This window comes from Pezoporus flaviventris, unplaced genomic scaffold (assembly GCF_033815535.1).
Source record: "Pezoporus flaviventris isolate CSIRO_AGI_PZ_B2104156 unplaced genomic scaffold, CSIRO_AGI_Pfla_v1 ptg000093l, whole genome shotgun sequence".
In the NCBI taxonomy this organism is placed as follows: Eukaryota; Metazoa; Chordata; class Aves; order Psittaciformes; family Psittacidae; genus Pezoporus; species Pezoporus flaviventris.
The window spans coordinates 2,757,971-2,778,225 of NW_026892641.1; the positions used below are offsets into that span (position 1 = coordinate 2,757,971).

General features: G+C 44.9%; 1 protein-coding gene across 6 annotated transcripts in view; it reads right to left on the reverse strand.

The window, feature by feature from the left end:
- The window catches only part of ARHGAP32 (Rho GTPase activating protein 32), a 172,876-nt gene that overhangs the window by 151,615 nt on the left and 1,006 nt on the right, over positions 1–20,255 (reverse strand). The gene's annotated exons all lie outside the window — the stretch shown is intronic.

Below are 20,255 nucleotides of genomic sequence, written 5' to 3' on the forward strand. Positions count from 1 at the left end.
TCTCCAAAGTTCCTATTTCTAACGTCTTTGCTTCAGGACATACATTATTCTACGTTACAAGCAGCATTTTAATGCCATGATTTATTCAATGCAAATGCACAGGGAAAAACTCAAGCACTGAAATCAAATGGACTATTAAAATCTGCTTCCAACACATACAAACACCCACGTGACTGATTTATTGATATGGTAACTTCACTGAAACCTAAAGACACACCAACCTTCAGGATCTAGCACTAAAAGGAACAAGTACAATACTCTGGCTCTACTACCCACTTCCATTTGTGCTTGCCAAATGCATGGGGCCAATTCCAAACAGCAATACACATAATGTAGGGCTTTTCTCAAAGGAATTCAAAGAGACAAGTATGCTCTTTTGCAACTCAATAAACTCCTTTTTTCTCACGCTCAAGTGGTGACCTCCTCTTCTTAAATACCCAAGTTGCTGAAGAGAAGGTGCAGCCAACATCCAGGCGCTGTCAGATAAAATCTACATTTCCAGAGGCATGACCAGACAACATGAGCCTCAAAAACGTTGTCCCTAAAAGAGACGGGGGGGGGGGGGAATGGAACTAGTGCTCTGGCCTAAACTTTGCTGCAATTGAAGAACAAGGGCAAACCAATGGCTGAGGCTCAGTCAAGAGAAACTCGGATTCGCAACATCTACTGGTGAATGCACTCATGTACGTAACACAGCAACATCTGAGGCTGGTGGCCATTCCTACTCCCAGTTGCATTCCTGAGCACCTAGAATAGGGTCTCAGATCAACAGTACTTCCCCAGGTTAACAATGAGCAGATGTGATTTTACAACAAATGGTCTGCCTACCTGCAAAATGGGACTAACCGTGTTTTTCACCTGAGCAAAGAGCTTCACAGCATGTCTGAGCAGCAGCAATATGAGATTCAAGCACTGTCCACTGCAGGGGTCATCACATGAGACAATCATAGAACCCCAGACTGGTTTAGGTTGAAAGGGACCTTAAAGCTCACCCAGTTCCAACCCCTTGCCAGGGGCAGGGACACCTTCTGCTAGAGCAGCTTGCTCCAAGCCCCTGTGTCCAACCTGGCCTTGAATGCTGCCAGGGATGGGGCAGGCACAGCTTCTCTGGGCACCCTGTGCCAGCGCCTCAGCACCCTCACAGGGATGAGCTTCTTCCTTACATCTAACCTGAACTTCCCCTGTTTCAGCTTAAACCCTTGTCCTGTCACTACAGTCCCTGATGAAGAGGGACAATGCAGATCATGGCTTTGCTGGGGAGGAAGGGATGAGCTAATTCCACCTGATTATGAAAGGGCAAGTTTGCAGGTGAGAGAATAAAGCCCAAGAACCTGGGTGGTAGGAGGGGATAACCTTGAGTGCCTGCTGCTTCAAAAGACACAAGGAGAAAGTCATGTCCAGCTTGCAAGCAAAGAGCAAATGTCAGCACAATGCAGTCACGCAGACATGGCATGGTTCTAACCCAAACTGGCTCTCAACTTTGCACACTACGTACAGATGTTCAAGAGATTGCTTGCCTGCTTCACAGAAATGGCTTTATGAAGACAAACCTATGGAGTTCAACTGTAAATGGAGATGGGGAAGAGCTACCCTAAATCTTAAAAGGCTATTCAAGTGGAATAACCACGCTGCAAAACAAGCATGGAGAAAGTGCCATTTTACCCCCCACAAGCACAGAAGAATGGGTTAGACTTCAGACCTGTTTAGGAAACAGAATCCACTATTATTCCAGTTTACACTGCAGCTCTGCATATGCTTTAAGTTAAATACATCAGCTCCCTCGACATCCATGGGGCTGCTTGTGTTGCAGGCTCAGCAGCCGCTGGGAACACTGGCCTCAATCAAGCGCATCTGCAACTTGAATGAGCAGTGGTTATGAAGCAAATTGCTGCTGAAATGTTGTTTTTTGTGCCCCCCCCCCGAAGCGTGAAGCCTTGTAAATAAAACTGCAGTGAAATGTGCCACTCTTGAGAGCATTCCCTTTCCCATGGAGTCATTGTGGCTCAGCAGAACCCAGCCTCACAGCTGGCAACTGCAAGGCTCTGAGCCTGTCAGCACACACAGAGGCTGCAGACCTGCGTTTCCACTGCGGAGACACTACACAAAGGGGCTTTTGCAATCTATTTCATACACAAGATGCTCAAATCATTTGACGGGGACACAAACTGGTTCATTAGCAAAGACAACAGAACCAATAAAACCCCTCTTTAAACAAAACCACCTCAGCTCTAAAGTCCTGTTGGACTCAAATACAGGATTCCAATGATACTATTTTTTCTCAAATGCTGTTAAATGTGCTGTTCCCTCCCAGAGATGCCTATTAAAGTCACTGAATGTACGTATGATCTGAAAGAGCTCGAGAAAAGGATTGCTTATTGAAGGAATTCTAACTAACCTGTAGCAAAACCCAAGTGAATCACCAATAGCCCTGCAAGAAACACGCACGTTGGGTTCAGGAGGCTGCATGCTGCTCGCTCATCCTCACAGCCACAGAATGAGTCATTCAGCCTGGGCACTGAAAGCAGCAGCAACAAAACCTCCGTCACTGGGTCAGGTTCAGCACCTCCAACAATCTTCTACAACAGGTAGCAGAAGCCTCCTGGCATCTTGTTATTTACTTACATTGCATTGTTATTTACTTACATTGCATTGTTATTTACTTACATTGCATTGTTATTTACTTACATTGCATTGTTATTTACTTACATTGCATTGTTATTTACTTACACAGGAGCCATGAAAACTATCCCTCTGGTGACTAGAGGAGTTCATGCTGACCACTGATTGATTCTGCTCTCTTACTCTTGGCTTTTTAGAAGCAAAAAGGATCTTATTTAGGAGTTATTTAGTGCAGCTCCAACTGAAGGCACTGTGCTTCTAAGCCTCGGGGTGGCTGGTAGCTCCTTTAAGCTTTCAAGAGACTAAGTAAAAGAGTAAAACTAAAGCAAAGCACCACATGACCATCAGTAAGAGGCAGAGAAAATTAATTCATTTGGGTTTAAAACTACCTTGAGCCAGAGGTCCCCGTCCCCCCCCCCCACCGCATCACTGCAAGCCTTGTCATATTCCTGACATGAACTTCTGCAAACCTCACATCACGAACCATAAAATGACTGCTTTTGGCTTAAAGGATAAAAAAAGCTTTGGAAGCAGTGTGCAAGAGCAGTGCTGAAAAGAAACACCATCAAGTATCAACAACCCCCATGAAGAAGGAAAATTTCCTTTCAAGCACGACCTCCAAAGGTAGGTAACTATAAATTGAACACAAGATCCAAACACTGGCGGAGGAGTTTGGTACATGACAACAGAGCTGAGCATCAGCTAGGCCAGAGCATCACTGCCATTGTGCATTGTGTCAAACCCACTGCAGGACAGTTACAAATTCCCTCTGCTACACGAGTCAAATACTCTACATGTCTGACAAACGCTCCATGTGCCTGTCAACCAAAAGCCTTATTGTCACCAGTTGCTTCCCGATTGAACTTCATGGAGCGTATCAGTACGATGGCATTAAGTAATGAATTCACAACAGGCTTTTTCAAACCAACAAGCCAAATACAACTACTAATCATCTACTACAGGCTTGAAAAACAAGGGTAAGTTTACCCAGAGGAAAAAAAAGGAAAAACCAGAACAGTTTTCACAGCTGCAGAAGAAAGGAAACAGATGGGATCTCTTCCAGAAGAGTGTATTTGTGCTGAACAAACATAGATATGTTTTGGGGCAAGAACATTTCAACTGTCATGGATAAATGCATAAATATGACAGAGATTCAGTTCTCTCCCCTAGCCCTAAAATGATGTATCTCAAAGACTATTGACAAGATTAAGATGCAGGTACCAAATCACATGTGAAGTTGAACTCACCTTGGTAAGTGACTGCTGAGCAGCATCCTTTACCACATTTGGTACTTTAACAAGTGGATTCTGTAGCACACAGATGTCATGCTACAGACCAGGCTCCAGGTGTGCCAGGCAACATACAGGACTGCTGCACTCCCAGTTACACACTGGGCAGCTTTTCAAAGGACTGAAGCCACAACACTACTCAAAGGCAGTTTATCCAAAGGAGCTTTCAAGCCTTCCACAGTTTTTAGATTGGAGTTACTTTGCTTCTGGCATTTAGATGTCAATTACAGCAGAGTCAAAGGAAGCAGGTGACGAGTTCTGCTCACTGGGCTTGGAATCATAAAATCAAAGAACAGTTTGGGTTGGAAAGAACATTAGGATCATCCAGTTCCAACCCCTGCCACAGGCAGGGGCACCTTCCACTAGAGCAGCTTGCTCCTGTGTCCAACCTGGCCTTGAACACTGCCAGGGATGGGGCAGCCACAGCTTCTCTGGGCACCCTGTGCCAGTGCATCACCACCCTCACAGAGAAGAACTGCCTTACATCTAACCTGAACTTCCCCTGTTTCAGTTTGAACCCATCACCCCTTGTCCTATCACTACAGTCCCTGATGCAGAGCCCCTCCCCAGCATCCTTGTAGCCCCCTCCAGACACTGGAAGCTGCTCTGAGGTCTCCACACAGGCTGAACAGCCCCAGTTATCTCAGCCTGGCTCCATACAGGAGGTGCTCCAGCCCCTGAGCATCCTCGTGGCCTCCTCTGAACTTGTTCCAACAGCTCCATGTCCTTCTGATGTTGAGAACACCAGAACTGCACTCAGTGCTGCAAGTGGGGTCGCAAGAGAGCAGAGGGGCAGGATCACCTCCTTTGACCTGCTGGTCACACCGCTTTTGATGCGGCCCAGGATACGGTTGGTTTCTGGGCTGCAAGAGCATGCTGAAGCAGCTCATGCTCAGCTTCTCATTGACCAACACCCCCCCAAGTCCTTCTCCACGGGGCTGCTCAGGATCACTTCTCCAAAGTAATTCTGTAAAGCTCAGCTGGATTCTAGATACTCCACGTTTTTTCCTTACAAACTTGTGCTCACAGGCACAAAAAGAATTATAACTCCAATGTTTTCTTAGCATTAGGGTCCTTTCCCCACTCAGAGGGTCTGGCAATTCAGGAAAGAAGTCAGTGACCCACAAAACCCTCTGGAAGAACACAAGGCACATACTCAAAGCAAAAAAAACCCGCAGAACACAGCCACAGGACTGATCTGATCTGAAGATGTGCACAGAAACACTTAATGTGGCTCTCGGCTTGATCAGTCTTACTCTAAATTGGGAATTTAGATGAAAACCAGTTTGATCTCTTGCCTAAATGGGAAGTTCTTAAGCAAATTGGTCTCATCAGTCATTCGCTTTTCCTGCTCATCTTCCTTCAAAGTAAGATTTGGGCCTATTTAAAGAAATGGTGATTTTGAAGAGCTGTCAAACCCTCATACATCAAAGGAGGCAAAAACCTTAACTGCTCTGTCAACACTTCCTCCAAAGGATGGACACAGACTATGCAGCAACGTTTATTCAAGCCACTTCAGAGAGATTTAGCCCCATTTCCAGAACACAGCCATTTAATCTGCCCTTTTTTATGCAGGGAAGTTTGACAAAGAAGTACCTGGAGTGAAATTCAGGAGCCACCTCTGCCACCCATCAGGAAAACACACAGACTGGATAAATACTCCTAAGAACTGTAGTAGCAATGAACAAGAGCCAGGGACAGAGAGCTTCACTGCATTATCAAGTGCCCACTTGGAATACCACTGTCCCACTGCAGAACCAGAGAAGCACCAAGCCTGCAAGCAAATTTGGGTTTGCAAGGAAGTACCAACTGGAGCTGGATCTGATGAAGCTCAGATCCATTTCCTTTCTGCTGCTCTTCCGCTTCACATTGGTTTGAAGGTGCCTGGAGCCTTGGTGGAATCACCTCCCCTACTGAAGCCATGGGGGTTTTAAGCAATTCCAGACCTGGACCTTGGTGTTTTATCTCTGGACCTCCAGAGAAAGCATTCCATGGGCAGAACTCTCTGCCAAGGGTTAGCAAAGTCCAAGTAACATTTACATCACAAAGAAGTTGTTTTCCCAAACTTCCAGGCACATTCCCTGCGGACCTTATGGCCACTGACAGATGGCTCCGTTCTGCTTCCTGTGCTATTCCCCTTTCAGAGTGCTGAGCTGTGATCACAGCACTCCCATGAAGTCTCTCTCCCCCTTGGTGTGTAGTTTGCCACCTCCACTATATTCTAAGATCCTGTAAAGAACATTCTCTAGCCTACCACACATAGGAAGACTCTACCGAACCGATGAGCTTGTCACAGTCCTGCAGGCAGTAAATGCTTTGCTGCCACACACGGTTTATCTTCCTATGTCACCAGGTTTTTAACATTCATCATGCATGGATACACACAAGAAAATGAATGTTGGTTCTCCTGAGTACCATCAAAGAAGTGTCATTTGGCAAACCCAAAGTCCTAATGGGAAAGTAAGGGGGGGAGAAAGTGTGTTTCATGTCCCCCCAGAAGCCATACAGCTGTATTTAAGCTTATTTAAATGTATGGTCTCTGTAAGCAAAACCAGCCCTCACTGAAGCACTTTGACAAGGGCATTTCAGAGAGGTAAGAAAGCCTCTTAAAGTTGTCCTGTCTGGTTTAAGCATCACACTGATGACCTGGATTGCCTCCCCATCCTGCATTACCCCGCACTTCTGACATACTGAAAGAACCACTTCTCCACGTTCTAAAAACTAGTTTTAAGAAACACATACCTGACAAATCCAGGTAGATTTTTCCCATTGGAATCTCTTAATCTTCACAAAGCTTCACGGAAGTAGAGAGCACTTTTTCTCTGTTATGTGCACCTCACACCATGAAGAACTTAGTAATCTGCAGTAAAAGGCCTTTCCTTTACATGCTTCTTACTATTTGCATTAAACACATGACAAAAGGATCAGTATTTAGCATCCTACAATGACATTATCAAGCCATAGATCTGGGATAGAGTAGAAAGACAGGAAACTGGTAGAGGCTGGACCTTTACTTCCAATTTTTCTACCACCTATCAATTTAAGCAGCAAACATTGTAGTTTCCACAAGTTTCTTGCTTAAACCTTTCACTACCATTTCTTAGTGACTAGGGGGAAAAAAAGGGAAGAAACAAGGAGGAGGAACATTTGTTGCTTGCTCTCTACATGAATGTTCACGAGGTGAGTGATTACTCAGAGAGCAGTGGAACACATTCTGACCCGCTGTTTTCATGGGGATGTACAGCCACATTTCAGTCAGGCTGTTCCCAATGAGACCGGAGAAGACAAAAGTGGAATCAGAGCACAAGGAAGAGTCTCAAGCTATTTGTACACACATAATGTTTCCTTCTGCAAAACTGCAGCATCTGCTAAAGAAATGAGACTAATGTAAGCTAGAAAGACGCAAACAAGCTTAGCATATGCAGGCCATTCTGCACACACCCTCCCCTGTATATTTCAAGTCTTTTATCACTTCTCTTTTCTATAAGGGGAATACCTCAAGTATTTGTTGAAAAAGCAGTAACAGAATCATAGAATAGTTAGGGTTGGAAAGGACCTTAAGATCATCCAGTTCCGACCCCCCTGACATGGGCAGGGACACCTCACACTAAACCATCTCACCCAAGGCTTTGTCCAGCCTGACCTTGAACACTGCCAGGGATGGAGCATTCAAAACCTCCCTGGACAGCCCATTCCAGTGCCTCACCACCCTAACAGGAAAGAATTTCCTCCTTAGATCCAATCTAAACTTCCCCTGTTTCAGTTTGAACCCGTTACCCCTTGTCCTGTCACTACAGTCCCTAATGAAGAGTCCCTCCCCAGCATCCCTACAGGCCCCCTTCAGATACTGGAAGGCTGCTATGAGGTCTCCACGCAGCTTCTCTTCTTCAGGCTGAACAGCCCCAACTTTCTCAGCCTGGCTCCATACAGGAGGTGCTCCAGCCCCTGATCATCCTCGTGGCCCTTCTCTGGACTTGTTCCAACAGTTCCATGTCCTTTTGATGTTGAGGACACCAGAACTGCACACAATATTCCAATATAAAACCAAACCAATAATACCATCAATGCAACCCCTACAGAGGGCCAGCTGGAAGGCAGCAAACCTCACAGCAGAACCCATGCTATCAAGAGTCACGCTTGGAAAAGTCCAGTGCATTTCTTCTCCCTGGAAAGCCTTTTTGTTTCAACATCTCCCACCAGCGCCCAAAGGCATGATGTATCTCGCAGAAGCTTCGCTGCCCTCAAGCTTCTTTTGCGCAGGTTTTAAGGCAACAGTTTGCTCCATGTTATTTTTGCCATTCTTCCATTACAAACCAGCTCTTCAACGAAAAAAATGTCACCTCTGATGTCATTTCTCCATCCTCAGCCATTACTCGCTTTCCAACACTTGCGATTCCTGAGGAGAACTAAGACGACTTGGCAAGATGTTCCACTAGACCTTGCAGAGAGCAATTTTTCCAGCCTAGTAGCTGGCCTGGCATGCGTTTCCATCCTCTAGGAAGGTGAAAGAAACCTAACACCTTGAGGGCTGTAGCTAAGAGTGCTGGTTGCCACTGAGAACCTCAGCCCTTGGAACGCTACAGTCCATTTAGAACAGAAAAAACCAACAAACAATCACAACCAGATGGGACAAGCAGAAGCAAAGGAAAGTGTAAATGGGTTTGGCTAGGACAAGGAAGATTTCTACAAGTGCTTAATAGAGTTAAATGTTTCAAAAAGAGAAACTCACTTCCCTGGAAGTTCAGCCCCCGAGGTGGTAAATAGCACCGTATGTCACTCCATATGTCAGTCAGCAAACAACCTTCCCAATCAGCTTTCAGAAAGCACTCGCCAGAGCTACATGTTACCCACGTTTCCCCACACAAAGAGGAACTACCTTACTTGAAGCAGTAATACAAGCAAAGCCGCACACTGTTCAAAGGTTCATGGTTTCAAAGGTCAAGCAGAGGAGCTCACAGCGCCCGAGTTCAGGGGCTAGAAGGTGTCAGTGTGTTCTGCAGAGAGTTTTCTCTGCCATTTCCACATGCCCAATATTCTGTGATTCTATTGCCCCTTGAGTCAGCCTAAATCACTGCATTTCTAACAAATTAAACACAGGCATTTAAATCACTTCACAGATCCTTCCTCTGAATGCATGTACCGAGCAATGAGGAGCTCCTGAACCACAGCAGGGAAGGCTGAGAAGACCTTCACCCAAACAAAGCTGGCAGCATCATGCTGGCAGCAAGCTCTTGTGAGCTGACAAGGTCACCAGGTTAAGTGTAACAGGGTTTGCTGGCACTGCTTACAGCATTCTGCTGACTTAGCTGTTGGTACTGAAGAATTCTTCAAACCTGTTTAACAGGTTCTCAGCTTTCTCCTTCACAAACTAGACCCACATTCATTCCTCATGCAAACTGGAGCAACCGCCAGCAGGAATTACAGTGCCTTATGCCAAAGCCGGAGCTCATTATAAAAACACTCATTAGTTTGAGGCATCCCGGTTTATGGCAAACTCTTTGGAGTTTAGAAAGTGTTAAACATTGCTTATTTCAGAATCTAAGACAACTGTATATGTGTTCGAGATGTACATCTGCATTCCCTGTGATGGTTTGCATTTTGAGCCCCTTACCTTCAGTTACGCTGATTCACAAACACTCCATCCTCTTGTTCGTGAGGAAAACACACGTTCAACAAAGCTTTGCTGGTCTCCAGACTCTGGCCACACAGGGTTATATAGAGAGATCACCGCCTTTAGATGATCATTTCCTCTGAACCACGTCTCCAGAGGAGCTGAACAGTCTCGGGTTTTGCCATTCTTACTTCATTCTCCAAGCCCAGGCTTTCAGGCAGGAACGCGCTCTCTAAATCTGGTTTAGAACTCAAATCACCAATTACCTAGGAAAAAACCTTGAAAATCAACACTAATTCCTCCTCTTCTCCTTATTTTAAACTTTATAAATAATTAGGAAGATTAGAGAAGGCAGACGGAGAGACGCTATCTCTTTATTATGTGTCCTACAGCCTCTGACAGCATCCTTTTACTTGCCTCTCCTGCAGCACCAAAGCTGTGCCCCAGGTTTTGCACACTGCCATTCTGCATACCTGCTCCCACACACTGTGCACAGCACACACACACACACACACAAACCTTCAGCACTTGGCGCCTACAGGAGTATTCAAAAGGGAAATTCCAACATGCATATGCATAAGTTAACACTCAGATGGAAATCCAAAACGACACAAGGAATTTAGAACTCCAGCCCTTTATGTATTCAAATTTGGGGGAATTTGAACACCTAAAAGAGAAGCAACGCAGCCTCCTGAACCAGCCACAGCAGGGATTTCTGAGCCACTGTCCCAGCAGGCACTGACAATATGGCCTTCAGCAAACCCTCCAACATCTCCATGTTAAGGAGTTCCTTCCCCAAAAGAGCAGGGAGTATTTGTGAGTCTCCCAAAGGACTGTTATGAAGATTAATTAAGGTCTGAGCGCTGCTTTGAAGATCAAAAGTGCTGTGCTGTTATTTATTATTAAAGAACAACAAAGTGCATTCTTGTTGTCTATAATTCGACTTCATAGAGAAACCAGTGAAGAGGCACATGTGCTCCCTGCCACGACAAGCTCTCATTTGCATAACAGCATTTTTAGTCACCAAAACCCCATCAGTAAATCTATACTCATCCCTTTGATATATTTTAAGGCCTTAAGGAATATACCCAATATAATTTCTCCTCTGATTCTTTTCCAAGATAAGCTTTTCCTATCAGATATATCTGACTCCGTTCTGCAATGCCTTTTATCCTATACAGAGCCCTTGGGTTACTAACAGTAGACCTATTTTAAAGTGCTTCGCTAAATGTGAAATTCAATACCTATTTTGGATATTTCCAGACAAAAAGAGGAGAGGGACAGCATGGAATAGGAAGTAATGTTGGAGGGGAGGAGGAAATCACAATTATTTTAGAGCTCAGGCGTTTCCCAGTCAGAAAATGGCTCATCTACATGACAAAGTATTTCACAAAGCTGCCCAATACTGAAATCACATAGAAATACTATCTTGCACAGTGTTGAAAGAGATGAAGTTCCCCAGCATCCCAGGGCTGAGATGTAACAGTGCAACTACGGAAGGAAAACAAGAATACGAGCTGTTGGACCTACAGGGTAGTGCGCACCAACAACGGATGTAACCTCAACAGCTACTACCACTCTTACACCTTAAAGGCATTGCTAAAGGGTCCAGTATCTGCGAGCTGCTGAGCACCTCTCCAGCGTGTCAGCCAGTGTCACCTCTGCACAGGAAATACTTATGTGTTACTGGGTAACTTTTTGGCTCTGTTCCCATCACCTTAGTTTGCACTCATGGAATTCTTAAACTCTGCAGCGCACTCTTCTTAAAAACACAGATACCAGATTGTGAACTTCTGTACTTTTCAGACTGCTTTCAGGAGAAAGTTAGGTTATATTTAGCAGCCATATGGCAGCCCTCCTCCACACACGTTTGCTGGAGATAAGAACTGACAAATTAAGTTTTCTCAAACACGGATCTCTACGGTTTAATTCCCAATTTTAATCTTCGAAATCAACTGTGGTTGGATTTTTCAACCTGGCATTTGGCGAACAGGAAATGCAAAGGGTACCTATAGCAAATGATGCAAGCAAGGGAAAGTTTTCTTGGCATCTCGGTGGAAACACTCAGGAAGCTCCTACGCTGTACTCCAGACAGCTAAATTCTCCCTAAATCAATACAATATGGATATATTAACTAAATAGCCAAGGGTGTATCAGCTTCCTTGTATTGCTTTGTGTATGGATGACTGGAAGTATTAGGTAATGAATACTCCCTATAGTGAAATCCTTAAAACACGATAGGTTACTGGTGGAGCTCAAGTTGCTGCGCAACCTTCCAAAGGAGGAAGCAAAAAGCACGGAGCCAACCAACCAGGACACTGTAAAGAACTTCTAAGATACAAGGACAACCACCATGGAGTTTTACCATGCTCCCGGGAGCCAGGTTCATATGCTGCCTGGAAGACAGGAAGCTGATTTTCCCTACAGCCCAGCCTCATGTCAGAGAATCTGCAGCCAGAGGTTAGGAAGAGGACAAGTGGGAAGAAGCAAGAGAAGACATTTGAGAAATGCTGTCATTTGGAGAGCTGAAAAGGCAGGCTGAACACACAACCTTCACTGACTGCACGGACCCCTTAGGAAAAAGGGCCAAAACGGGTACTGAAGGCCCATAAACAATTTAACGTTCCAAGAAAAAACTGTTTTCCTTTCTAGCAGCAAGAAGAATCACGCTTGAAATACTAATCTCTCAACTAAACCGTGCCCAGTTGCTACTCCCCTTGCTGGCACCTAGAGCCTTTCCAATCCTCTCTGCGCTTCTGGGGATGAGGAACCCACAGGACACCCCAAGCGATGCTCAAGGTGGCTGCAGCCCCTCCAAACTGCCAGGGCTAGTCCTCTCTCCACAGAGGCAGAACCAAGCCAGGCAGAAGAACACCAGATGCCAGTTCAGTCCCTGAGAGTCCATGTGGGGCAAGTCCTGCCTTTCCCTTCCACCCAACCAGTTCCAGAGCTGTGCAGAGTATTTCTTCAGCAACAGAAAGAAGGACAGGCATGAACACTACATGCATGCCTGAGCACACTTATGAGCTGTATGTACAGGCTGAGAAAGATAAATGAACAACCCTGTTGTTTCCTGCTGGTGGGTGATGTTCATTACTCAAAGAAAAACACTCACTGCTGCGGTTTCTCTCCCTCAGCACGAAGCAATTTTGAGAGCACGTTCTTTGAGTACAGCCCATCCTATATTTAAGCCTTGTAAAATTCAGGTTAGATCTAAGGCACAAGTTCTTCCCTGGGAGGGTGCTGAGGCGCTGGCACAGGGTGCCCAGAGAAGCTGTGCCTGCCCCATCCCTGGCAGTGCTCAAGGGGCTTGGAGCAAGCTGCTCTAGTGGAAGGTGTCCCTGCCCATGGCAGGGGTTGGAACTGGATGAGCTTTAAGGCGTCTTCAACTCAAACCAGTCTGAGTCTATGATTCCACGATATGGCACAAATCACTGCCTGAAGCAGAACCTTCCAGCTGGACAGCCCACTGGAGATGGAACCCTCAACAAGCCAGCCATCACATCTTGCAGAGAATAACCATTTCTTCAGCACACTGATTATTCCCTCCCATCTCTCCTGGGTGAGATAGCTAGCACAGACTGACAAAGTCAGACCACCACCAGGAAGCACGGAAACAAATTGCTCCAGAGGCCTGAATTATTTGCACAGAACATTGCAGAGAAAACAAAACGTTGAAGGATGCAATCAACCATTAAGATTTCTCTCCCCTCCTCCAACCCCCCCCCCCCCAAAAAAAAGCAGACACAAAAGCACACACCCTCATTTGTTCCAAGCTTGCCTCAGTGAAAAATAACTGATAGAATAAACACTCCTGCACGTACCTGATTATCAAGTTGGGGAAGAATAAGAAAGAAACTCTTCCAATTAACTAACTACTTTCTGCTTTACTTGCAGTAGTTGAACACTGCTGTAGAAAGACATAGGGAAAAGCAGATCTCTGGTCTTCTGCCAGTTTTTCCCATCCCTGAACAATTCCTCCTTCAGCTGCACAGCCAGAGAGGTTCAAAGGTCCCCCACAGCCTTTGTTCTCCATCCCAGAGTACTTACAAACCAACTTTTGTTCCTGTTTCTTCAATGAAATAAGCTGCAGCAGTTACCAATGAGTGAACTTGCTGTCTAAAGCTTGCCTTGTGCATCATTCAGCTCAAGGGCTATGGAATCCCATTTACGCTTTCAAGAAGAAATGATCAGAACTTGTTCTGACATCAAAATCACCTACTGCTTATTATATCAACCTCCACAGCATATACAGAATCTCAAACTCCTGTATAATATACAGTATTTCACACTCCTGCACATACAGAGAAGTGAGGAACAATCAATAGACTTTAGTTTACAGGTTTTATCAAAGACATCTTTTTGGTTTACCTGAAAATAAACTTACAACTATTGCTCCTTCATTTGGTCATTCAAGTCCAGCGGAGGCCATAAGGATGCTCAGGGGCTGGAGCACCTCCCATATAAAGATAGGCTGAGAAAGCTGGGGCTGTTCAGCCTGGAGAAGAGAAGCTGCGTGGAGGCCTTGGCGCAGCCGCCACTGTCTGAAGGGGGCTACAAGGATGCTGGAGAGGGGCTCTGCATCAGGGACTGTAGGGATAGGACAAGGGGTGATGGGTTCAAACTGAAACAGGGGAAGTTCAGGTTAGATATAAGGAAATATAAGACAATAGATATAAGGGTTGGAACCAGGATGAGCTTTAAGATCCCTTCCAACACAAACCATTTTATGATTCTATGATTTGGGAGTTTGTAAGAAAATTCTATATTGTAGTGTAAAAGTGGTATCTGTCAGCAATGTTTTAAGTAACACACACACATACATAATGCACTTGAGGCAAACAGTGAAACCCAAAGAGGGATTTTTTTTCCTGTTTATATCCCACCTGGAGTGTACAGAAAGCAGCTATAAAACATATTCACATTCCATGAAAGGATGATCTGGAAACTGCTGGTAAAGTTCGTAAAGATTCTATCAGCTGCTATGTAAATTTTGGGAGGAAAACAAGCAAGGTGCATTACTGAGCAGGAGAAGTGGCTTTTTGAATGAAGCTTTAATTTAGCCTTTTAAATTAAAACTTACATTTTCATTTATCCTTTTAAAAGATTGGCTGCTCCTCACAGGTGGGAACTGACCCTTTAGAGATGCTTCTTGTCAAACACACAACACTAAAGATATCAGCTAATCCGAAATCTAATGAAAACATTCACGGATCATAACAAGGAATAAAGGTGAATGATCCCAGTGAATACCCTTAAGGCTCCTGCAACAGTTAAAATTAGGCTTAAACAGAGGTTGTCCAGCTACGTCCTTCTTCGTAACAGCCCCACTTACGACCTTAGTGAAGTCAGTTAGAATATGGCCAAACCAAAGCCTTTTTATTTGGAAAGCTTTCAGGTTTTACACTAGCACAAAGCAAACTGTCCTGGGTTCAGCAGCAGCAGTCATTTTTCTCCTTCTTAGTAGCTGGCGTAGTGTTGTGGTTTCGACTTTAGCCTGAGAGCAACACTGATAACACCCGATGGTTTTAGTTGTTGCTCAGTCATGTTTACTCCGATCAAGGACTTTCAGTCTCATGCTCTGCCAGCGAGGAGGAGCACAAGAAGCTGGGAGGAGACAGTGTCAGGACACCTGACCCAAACTAGCCAAAGGGGTATTCCATACCACAGCATGTCATGGCCAGTATATAAACTGAGGGCAGTTACCTGGAAGGAACAGATTGCTGCTTGGGTCGGGCTGAGCAATTGTATTCTCTTCCCTTGTTATCTCCCTTATCATTATTGGTGGCAGCTGGAGGGGTTTGTGTTATACCTTAGTTACTGGGCTGTTCTTATCTCAATCCCTGGAAGCTGCATTCTTTCAATTCTCTTCCCCATCCCTCTGGGAGCTGGGGGGGAAAGGGGGAAAGTGAGCAAAGGCTGCGTGGTTCCGAGTTACCGGCTGGGCTTAAACCATGACAGTTCGTTTTGGTGCCCAGAGTGGGGCATGAAGTGTTGAGATAACGACAGATCTGACCAGCATGTGGCTAATCTGCTTTCAAAACACTGAGCACCATTCTTTCCTTTTCACACACACCTTGAGCATTACGAAGATTGAGAGCAAAAAGTTCACCTCCCAAGTGGCAGGAAACACTGGTACTGAAATTAAAAACCAAACAGCTTAACATATCAGGAGATACTTGTTTAGTCTTCAGGTGATAAATATTGCTCAGGTAACAAAACACACAGGGGATTTAACGTGGTTTTCTCTGAGAAACAAGAGTTTTGGAGCCACTTTTAAGAACCTCACACCTTGCCATCAGTTATTTTTAGCAAAACTGATTATCTCAATCTGACAAAGCTGTTAGAACACCCCCTTTCATCCTTGTGTCTTAAGAGCAACTTACAAGAGTAAGTAGATCTGTCATCCTTTCCTACAACTGGAACCCGGGGCCATGGCTGGGGGGACCACTACCATCTCTACGTACTGCTGAACTACAGCTTTGAATCGCACATGTGATGCCACACCAGCAAACACATTTTTCCACCTCCTTTATAACTTTATGCTTACTAGAAAAGATGAAGCAAAACCATATCAGAAGTAACACAGGACCACTATGGAAACCTAAGGCTGCAGCTAAGTAAGTGTTCTTCCATCCAACAGACAACCTCAGGAACAGTTAAGCATTTAATTTTCCCCTGAAATCCATAGGAAGCCTGGCTCCAACCTCCTTTGGTCACAGTTTAATGCACTGATGGCAGAAATGAGCAAAACTCTCCGTTCTCTGATTCTTGGAGAGTTATAATGGATATGCTAAATCAATGCTTTTCACCTGCAACCAGCAAGGGACGAGATGTCGACAGGCAAAGCACTCAGGCACATCAGGAAGGGAATGGAGGGGCAGCAACTGCAGCTTCTTCATCAGCAAAAGAAACTGACGTGACAAGAGGATGAATGATTCATTGATCAGTAGTTTGCGCTGAACTATTGATTCAAGTAGTGACTTCAAGCCAAAGAAACCGACGTGACAAGAGCATGAATGAGTCATTGATCAGTAGTTTGCGCTGAACTACTGCTACAGCTGGTGACTTCAAGCCACATCAACAGGATGTGCTCAGAGCTTTAGCCTCGAAACCACAGGTTAAAAGATAGGAGCTGCTGCGCCATATTCTCAGCTATAACTCAGAAATAACACTATGAACTCCAGAATTACACATGTGTAACCAAGACAGAGCCAAAGTGCACCCAGTGGATAGTAACAGTTAAATGTCATAACCATCACTTGACAATAGCATCTAAATAGATTCTAACTGTAAGTCTGATGGTAGTTAATACTGTGTTTAACAAAAAGCAAGATGATAACATAGGGAAACATATACACATTTACCAAAGCGATTGCAGTAAACATGGTAGCATTGGTTTATCAGCTTAAACAATCAGCACTTCATTAACTGCATTTAACAACTGGGTAGTAAAGTTTCTTGCCAGGTAAAATCAGATTGGGAAAGTCACCATCAGCTTAAACACGATTAACTTTCTGTGCCACTGCTGGTCAAAGCAAATCCAATTTACTAAATAGTTTAAAGGGCAGCTTTTAATTATTTTTGCACACTTCCAAAGCATGTAACACGAGAGAGACAAAAAATGTGCTACGCTGATCTACTCTGGACTCCAGCAACACAAAAAAAACACTTAAAACACAGAAAGGCTTCTTAACACATGAATATCAACCCCACCCTAATAACATTGCAGAAGCCCCCATGGTGTTAGCTGGGATCTTTAAAAGGAGGAAAACCACATACAGCTGCATCACGTATAATATGCAACCAAAGACTAACCTGGAGCATTCCTTTCTCTTTGCCATTACTCCAGTACTTCCTATTCCTAAAACAACCTCTAGGGAACAAATACACAGCAAACAAATAAACTCTGCTGAGTAAGACTTACACATTTTACCTGGTTTTACACATTTATGAACCCTCCCACAGAGGCTGTGCAACGGTCTGAAGTGTTTTACACAGCCTAAACTGAGGCAACGCAGAAAGGCAGCGAGTCCCCATCAGAAGTAGAGGCAGGATCCGACTGAGCAGCTCATAGCTGTGTCAATGGAGTGCCAACTTTGCTGCCTTCCTACACTTTTTACCCAACACAAGGCTTAAAAATGAAAACTTCCAGTTTCCCAACTCTGATTGTAAAGCACCAATTTGTTTTCATGGATTGAAAAACAAACCAACAAACCCAAATCAAACAAAAAGCCCCCAAATTCATGCTGAAAAGAAACAGTTTCAACCAAACTGGAGCTGACCCCCAGCACTATAACCTCAGGTTACGTGATTCTCCAAATGCTGGTTGGCTGGAAGACTCCATCTGCATAACAATAACTAAACCAAATGGCTTCCCTTGAGCGTCCTCAGTATGCATATCCCCTTTCCCGCATTGGCTAACAGCGCACAGCCAGCCTGTGCAAGGGATTAGCATCACAATAGAAATCACTCTAGAAATCCACAGGCTCCCACTGACCAGACTCAGTGACCCAGACACCAAACTGACTTTTTTTCCCAAGGAAAACAGCTGTGGGCTTTAAAAGTTGATAGACCTTTCAGTTGATTTATTTCATATTAAGGTAACAGACATCCTGAGGAAAGCTACCAGACCCAAGCAGTGAAACTAACAACTTTCACTGTGACAGGCACAGACATCGCATGTGCTCATCTTCAAGTTCAAATCCTTGCAGGAAATCTGGTGGAGGAGAATGGGTCTGTCAGGGGTCTGGAGGTGGAGAATGGGTCTCTCAGGCCCCTTATTGGCTCAGCCTTACCATGGGTGGAGGAGAATGGGTCTGGATGTGGAGAAGAATGGGTCTCTCAGGCCCGTTATTGGCTCAGCCTTACCATGGGTGGAGGAGAATGGGTCTGTCAGGCTGCCTTATGGGCTCAGACTTACCATAGCTGGAAGAGAATGGGTCTGGATGTGGAGGAGAATGGGTCTCTCAGGCTGCTTTATTGGCTCAGCCTTACCACGTTCATCATCAAATCACGAAGCTCAAAGGCTCTGCTTGTAGGGGATGCTGCTGCAGCCCACTGAAACCCAGCGTGAAACCACACTGAACCCAGATCCTGGAACTGGGGAGGGAACTGGCCCTGCATGAGCACACGCTATCTGACAGAAGCCACCCACATTTACAGTGCCACGAGAGCAATTAGTCCAGGGCTTTGCAAGTAAAATGTACTCATTTTCCTGCAGCTCTTTACGGCTTCTTCCCTTTCTGCCCTAACCCTGTAATCAGCCAAAATGGTATCGAGCCAAGAGCTATGAGACAACAGCTCCAGCCTTGGTCCCAACCGCTGGAATCACACAGAACTACACAGATAAGAATACTGTGAGAGGAAGTGCAAATGAACATAATCCTGAAGAAGCCAACATCTTCCTGGTACTTGTGGAGAGGAGGATGCAAAGGCCAAGGGAAACCATTCCATTTTTTGCCTCCTATACAAACACTTCCAGCCATAACAATGAAAAACATCACCTATTTTTGGAAATATGTAGAACGGGTTCCTGCAAAACACACCGAATTCTTGTATAAACATATGACAGTAGTTGACGTGTTTGGTTTGAAACGGGGGAAGTTGACTGGAATCACCCCCATAGCGTGGTCTGACACTTCAGGCACAACAATGCACTCAAACAGCAAAATGACATTTCCTTTTCAGACGTCCACAAAAGAAACAGAAGGCCAAGGGAAAATGGCCAAAGTAGCACTATTCCCCATGTTGTATTCAACAACATCATCTTTTCCCTCACTTTCCATCACAGAAAAACAGACTCTTCAAAACTGGGATGCTGATAGCTCACAACCCATCAGCGAAGGGCACAAAAGCACTGCAACATCCCAGCTACAAACCATAGGGAAAGTCCACAAGGCAAAACAATTCCCCACTGATATTTCTGCTGACCTGCCTCTGATGCTCTTTGTCTCTTGGCAAACTTGACCTATATACTTGAAACAAACCCCAGGTTATGACCACAAGATGAAAAGGCTGACTACTAATTTGCTTCTGGCAATGGAGTACCATTTCTGTATGTTATGCACGGTATCGATACCACGTTAACCCTTTCAGGTCTGTTCTTTCCCCCAATAGTTTCATGAAAATAAATCAGTGCAAGCAGAAGAACTATCTGCTTGCTCTTTTACCATGAGGAATACGTAACAATTTACTTACCAGCCAAAATAAATTGCTCACTCAAGGCTAACCTAATTTTGCAAAGCTGGAATGAAAAGACATCTGTGCAGCAGGGAAGATACCGCACAGCTCTGAACAAGCACGTGCACCGGATTTGTCTCTCTCACGTACAAAAAGGTATCTAAACCCATGCTCCAACCTCAAAACAAATACACTTTAAAGAGTCTTGGAAGCTTACTCTGTTCCATGTCAAAGAGGACTGCCTGGTCACCTACGGATAATGCACTTGAGGTTTATAGCATGTTTTAAGCTGCTGTCCTCTTCCCTTTCCATCCATTCCTCTAAATTCCAGTCTTACCAAAGCCAGCATCAACCAACCCCACAAATTGGACACCCAAGTCCAAGCCTCTGTCCAAAGTGCTGTTTTCTGTGCGATCTTGTGCGCAAAGTACAGAGGCGCAACATAAAATGACTCGTTCCCATCACCTTAACATCCCTCACAGCCATCGGTCCGGTCCAGATGGAGGTACGAGACACGTTCTCGCAGGAGAAGCAGCGTGAGGAAGGGAAACAGC